Raw genomic sequence first — 6,838 nt, 5'->3', positions numbered from 1 at the left:
TCTTCTCTCGCCCCGTCAGCGCTCCTGGCTGTGATTGGTCGAGAGGTTAAACCCGGTACGCAGTGGGGCGCGATGATTGGCTGAGGCTGAAAACTTCCGTCCTATCAGAGACGCTGTCACAGTTCCGCTCAGATGGGACAGGCGTCAATTCACAAAACCCAAAGCTATGGCAGAGTCACTGAATGTACTGTTTAACCACCCAAAAAGTCTCAAAACCCGCTTATGTGTTGAGTGAACTAGCCTACTGGGAGGAAAGTGGAGCAACACACGATGACAGACGAGGTATAATTATTTGGTTAATTAATGTGGTACATTATTAGTAAGTCACAAACTATGTTTCACAGACACACTGGTCCTGATGTGAGGTTTTTTTTCTTCCAGTAGGCTAAGTCAAAGAATCATCGTCCACTCACTTTATTCTAAAATAAAATAAAATAAGGATGTAGGAGAAAAACATAGTCAATGTTAATACACTGTCGGCATGCACTGACCAGTGTAATGCGTGATCAATTTCACTAGCTTTTGCTTGTGAGATATTGCTTCTTTATAGGCCTATATGTAAATTACAACATATTAGAAAACATTTTCAGATCATACCACCAGCACAGCCTCGAAATAACATCGGCCTAAGAAAAACAACCCACGTAAGAGTCTCAATCCAAAATAAAACTGAACATTTATAATAATATAATTATTGCTGGGCTGCTGTAATTGCACTCCATTTGGTATTATTTTCTTGAATGTACATTGTATATTTTACTTCACTGACGACTCCATCTATGGATCTTTAGATATATATCATATATTATTTGACACCATAACTTCCAGCCAGGTTTTCTCGACCAAATTCAATGCTGACTGAAAGGTCCTTCATATTTCACAACAAGTAACATTTGCACAGAGACCAATGTTTCTGACATTGTTCTTTTAGCCTATACGGTTTCTATTGATTTTTTCTTCATCTAAACTCTCAAATTATAAAACCAAAAACAAACCTGGATCCTGGCCGTATTCAACAACACAGGAGCCTTTGATGCAACATCCAAACTTGTAACTGTTGCTTTTCAGTTCTGAATTGATAACACAAACAAGATATTCATCATTGAGATTTGTCTATTGCTAATCTAGTTACACATCTGTGCGTAATATTATCAGTAAACTGTTTAATGCATGCAGTCGCACACGACCCCTAATTTGTTTCCACCCCATGGCCTCATATATGACACAAATGGTGCTAAAGTGTGTGCACCTCAAGGAATTTATTGTGGTTTTCAGAATGAGCACCAGCCAGCCGAGAACAGTCTAAAGGGGGACGTGCGCCACAGCAGGATACGACGCCAGGGCGGCCGTAAAGCCAGTCTAGCTCAGTGCCACTAGAGAGTATTTCCATCTCCAAATGTATAATAATCCATATTGTCACTGCCCAAACTAAATGAATAGTGGAGTGATGAGTTGTGTCTTAAAATGTAGCCATGGACTTTTTTTTTGGGCGTATCTTTTAGGAGTATCTTGGATCACAGCATCTTTTAGTCCCTAATCAATCACTGGAGCAAAGGTTCCGGTCCTGAGCTTTGAAATCAGACAAAAGGTCGTTTTACTTCACTGTCCATCATTCGAAGAATGGCCACTCCGTCCTCACAATTTTAGCATCAACGTTTGATTGTCTGCACCGACGCACCAACAGAGTGGGCCTGCGCACGATGTTTGGATTCATTCAAACTCATTCAGTCCATGTGATTTCGGACACATGACAGCGCTGGGCCGACCTTTCCTCACGTCGATCAGGTGGGGTTTTACGTCAGGTATCAATGGGGCAATCAAGGTACAGTGCAAGAAAGCAAATTGGTAAATCTGTTTATGATCAAATTTATAGACCCAGGCCTATATGAAGAAAAAAACAATCGTGGAGTGGAGTTGAAAATACGTTTTATCTGTTGAACGCCTGCAAAGAAAGCCCTGACACCTTTGTGTAACTCATGCAAAACTAAAGCTGAACCCCCCCCCCAGCGCATGGTCAGCACTTTCATGTCTCAAGACACACACACACACCTATGGGCTATGACGGGGGCCTGACGGGGGGTGCCTGTCGGAGTCCCTGTCATCTACCTTAATTTACAGGGAAGAGATGTCCCCCAGGCTAAGTAGGCTTCAATTAACATTCGTCTCTTCTAGTTGCCTTGGAAGAAAAAAACGCACTTCAAATGTTGACTTTGCTGTCAAAAACGCGTGCGAACAATGGGACGCTGAGTTTAAAATAAGCAGGACTAACGGGGGGCCTTTCACCTGCTAAGAAGGATGTCATTATCTTCAGGCGGAGGATTATTTTCACGCCTTGACATGAATGACTCCTGCAAGTTGTCATAACATAGCTTCAAGAAGAGGGGAAATGTGACTTTGTAAATTTGTAACGAACCCCATAAACTTTGAAGAATGGCTTAATTACTATACTAGGTGTTATCTGAGTCCCAATTCAGGCCACATTATCATCAAATGAGTGGTAGGCTATTATTGGCTTTTTCGGGCTTTAGGCAAATAAATGAAAAGGCCACTGTTAACACGTGGACCTTAAATGTTTTCAGCAGTTTGAGTAATAGAATAAAGGATGGACTATTAGGTTGGGGTATAATAGTAATATTTGTTTTGTATTTGTACTGAAAGGAAGAAACCATCAGTCTTTACGCAGACGAACGTGACGATTTGGGAGTGTCAGTGATCTTATTGAAATAGGATATTACAGCTAAGAAAAAAAGAGGGGGCAAATGGAAAACAGAGAACGGCATGATGCATACCTCGGCCCCTTTCTTTAAAAGCGACACTGAATCTCCGTGTCCAATCCATTACCGGGGGATGAAATTCAAAGTCAGAAATCTCGCTTGATGAGAAATAAATTAGTTGCATCACATGCTCTGCGTGGAGTGTATTCACAAACACACATTTTGTCAAATCAATTAGTTTCCATTGCACTGTATTACAGTTGTAATTCCTACAAAGATGAAGGGGTTAAAATAGAGCAATATCAATTAAATAATTGTATGATAATTAAAATTATGACTGACAGTGAGTCCACAGAGAGAAAAGTTCAGGATCTACTTCATTGTATACAATAAAGTAGATTAGTAGACGTATTTATTTAACACTTTAATATTATCTAATAGACCAGTGAGTCGGCAATGCAATGACGTCATTGTCCTTAATATATTGTACTCAGTATTTTTTTATTTTTTTTTATTTGCAATGGTAAAATCTAACATTATTTAGTATCTAAATCATAAATTAATATAGTTTATATTCAGACTACTATAAAGAGTAAAGAGATAGAGGGAGAGGAAAAAGAGAAAAGAATATATTCATCTCTCATCTGTGTTCCGGGCGTGGAAGAAGTTTATAAATATTTGACTTAGGCCAAGTAAAATTAACAGTAGCCTACTACATTGAAAAAAATACTTAGTACTCGACAATAAACTGTAATAAAAGTACCGTACATAAGAATGTGATTCATTTTTAAAAGTGCTCATTGTGGAAAATGGCCCCATTCAAAAGTTGTTGTTTTTTAATCATATATAGCAATGTTGCAATATTATAGCCTGTTGTTGGACTATTATTACAGATTGCTAATCTTAACAACAGTCTTACACTGTTACAACTACAGCAATCAAATAAATATAATGGCGTAAAAAGTAGGATTTTTTTTCCTCTGAAATGCAGTGGAGTGGAAGTGTAAAGTCGCAGAAAATGGAAAACTTGTATAGGCCTCCACATTGTGCATAATTAACATTCCACCATTGTTTACATTTTTAGCTTCATATCGTTTGTACTTCTTAAAAGAGGCCTACATCAACCCAGCTATTATTATAGTTGTTATTATGATTTACTGTCTCCTGACGCACTTAACGCACTTTTGTTCAGTGTTTCATGGTGTAATAGTTTGAATGTTTAACTGTAAGCAGCGTAAAATGTCACCATTGTATGTCAAGGTAATGTTTGGTGTGCTATGACATGGAATACAAAACAAGAAAAAAAAACAAGTCAGTGGCTTGTAAGGGAGACCGGGGGCAATTTCAAAAAAAATTTTTTTTTACATTTTCCTTCGTAACTCTCAGACCACGTGAAATACACCAACATGTACAGTAATTAATAATACAATCGATATTTTTTCACTAATAATGACAAGAATATTTATGTAGCCCAATGCAAGTAGTCAGAATTGTTGATGTGTCACATTAGGCCACTGCATCTCAAATACAAGCACGTCTTGAAATGAGGGGGGAAAACGTTTCTTTTGCAGACATACTGTACTATTCTGTCAATTTATAATATAGTTTGAACACATGCACAACATACATTCCCCTAGGGTGCATGCTGGGCTCCATGCTAGTGGTAAATCCTCGCTGTTGACCGACGTCACGTTATGTGGAGCTAGAACAGGGATCGGAAATATCTGATGGTAAAAGGAAAAAGGAAGTTTTTCCTCGCCACTGTCGCACTGCTGCTTGCTCTGGAGGAAACTACTAGAACTGTTGGGTCCTTGTAAATTCTGGAGTGTGGTCTAGACCTACTCTATCGGTAAAGTGTCTTGAGATAACTCTTGTTATGAATTGATACTATAAATAAAATTGAATTGAATTGAATTGAATAAAAAAAAAAACAGCCGAATGACTAATGAGAGGCATTCAAATTCATTAGCTCAGCATCCTAACCAAAACTTGTCCCTCGTGTTGTTTAGTTGCCATGGCTCCTTTGCAAACAAGCACTTTCCTCAAACTATTTTCCAGTAATTAGTGCAACTGTAGCTGATTGAAAAATACAGTTTAGTGCTCTGCTGCTACACTGATCTGACCAATCAGAGACGTTTACATGGTGCTGAGAATATGAAAGTGGTGGGAGCTATATTATTTCAGGCAACAGTGTGACAGCTCTAATTTATCGTGCATGGAACTTCTAGTTATGTCATGTATGAATAGTAACCTGTAATTCGATGGTGATTGGTCAAACATTGGTTTTTATCTATTCTGTTTGTTTATGAGAGGGAAATCTTGTTGAATGACTTAATTAATAAGAACTTAAAGGGAGCCTTGTACGAACAGGTAAACGCAAGCTCAGTCTGTGAGATTAACATATTGAAAAATGTATTTACTTTTAATTAAGTTTTAGCCACAAGACGTTTACACAACTGGACCTACATCAGCAGTGCAATCCAGCTGACCCAAAGTGTAGTGTGTAGCATTCTTAGTTTACCAGTAGGGGGCATATTTGATGCACAGCAGATTATCCTCCAGCCTGCTTTATTGACACCAGCAGTAAAACACTGGTTTTATGTTTAACATGTGATTCCTATTTAAACACAATGTGTGTTACTTGTGGGGACACATGATCAACTGGTGTACAGTGTTAATTCAACACCCATTTAAAACCAGTCTTTGTGTAAGACTTGGCATGGTAAAACAGCCTTGGCAACAGGCTATTCTATCAGCTTCACTGTACAAAGACAAAGAATGAATGTCATGGGTATTCATGTTTCCTTTATTACTGTAAAACAGCACAAAGAACATTTCTCTGTGCAAATAATTTTGGTACTTTAACAACAACAACCACAGGTTCTCATAAAAACCAACAACATTTTCTAGGTCCTCTGAAATAAATACAATATGCGACCATTTAACAAAAAGGTACATACCCTGTTACTTGTGTCAAATAAGAGGGTAAAAGTGCATCATCTAAAAGTTGGAAAAAGGTTGAGCAGGGTGATTGAAGCAAGCATGAGTCAGATTGGGGAGTGTAAGAATCATGATGAATTGTGTTTTTTTGGTATTTTTGCTCTTCCCCCATGCAGTGGGATAGCATGAGTGTGTGCGAGAGCAACACATGCTTAAAGGTTAAACCCCTTTAGTGTCCAAATCATTTCCAAATTCTATAGTAAATTCTGACAGGAATGTCAAGGAGCCAGAAAACATGCAGACCATCACACAGTTGTCAATATGAGGGTCTTACACTGCACCACAAATAAGGTATCACTTTTTGCCATATGCAAGAATAATAAATAATTGTATAGATTGTAGCAACGATTACATACACAGTATTTACCAACGGTTCACAGTAATGTTCATAGTAAGAAGTTTTCCCATTATAGGCCTTTTTGATTACACTGTGTTGTCTGAAGCTGATTTCATTTAAAAGGTTAGTTCAGTGTTTCTGTTTTAATGCAGACCCACAATGTATTTGAGGGGGAAAAAAACATAGAAACGGATTCAGGAAAATTAAATATTTGCATTGTGTTGGTGCAGGTACTGAAATAACACAAAGTTTTTTTTTCTTTCCGTTCTCAGCCACAAAGCTCACAGGGCTCTTTAACTTTCTAGAAGTAACTATGACTCCCGACAGTCTCAGAGGAGCCGGTAACACCAAATATTTCCATTAATGAGTTGTTCACCACGTCTGGCCCGGCTAAGAAACAGATATTTTCAATGCTCACTCTTTGAAGAAAGAAAAGGAAGGTGGACTTTAGACTAGATTACACCGATTAAACACATTGCCTATTTATAGTCATGGGTATCTATTCTGACCTTTCTTCAAAGCCAAATGCGAAGTCCCACATTTTTCACAAGTGTAAAAAGGTGTCAATTTGGGTGGCAGCTCCGTGTTGGAAAGCCTGCTTTCAACTTCCGTTGTGTAAATAATGTGACAGAAAGAGGAAAATCCCTGCCAACACCCCAGCTGGACGCTGGGTGGCAGGAGGCCTGTGCATGATTTAATGATTTTAATCATGATTACAGTGAAGTTTTTACTTCTTTCAGCAACAAGGTGAGGCACACAAGTCTGGAGACAATGTCCCTTATGTAAA

General features: G+C 38.4%; 1 protein-coding gene across 1 annotated transcript in view; it reads right to left on the bottom strand.

Moving 5' to 3' along the window:
* Positions 1-5,502: 5,502 nt before the first annotated feature.
* The window catches only part of rnf228 (ring finger protein 228), a 3,936-nt gene continuing 2,600 nt past the window's right edge, over positions 5,503-6,838 (bottom strand). The window contains exon 1 of the mRNA XM_032505159.1: positions 5,503-6,838. This exon is cut by the window's right edge and continues 2,600 nt beyond it. The gene's annotated coding sequence lies outside the window, so the exon portion shown is untranslated.

Source organism: Etheostoma spectabile, chromosome 3 (assembly GCF_008692095.1).
Source record: "Etheostoma spectabile isolate EspeVRDwgs_2016 chromosome 3, UIUC_Espe_1.0, whole genome shotgun sequence".
NCBI lineage: Eukaryota > Metazoa > Chordata > Actinopteri > Perciformes > Percidae > Etheostoma > Etheostoma spectabile.
This window is presented reverse-complemented; position numbering and strand designations above follow the sequence as displayed.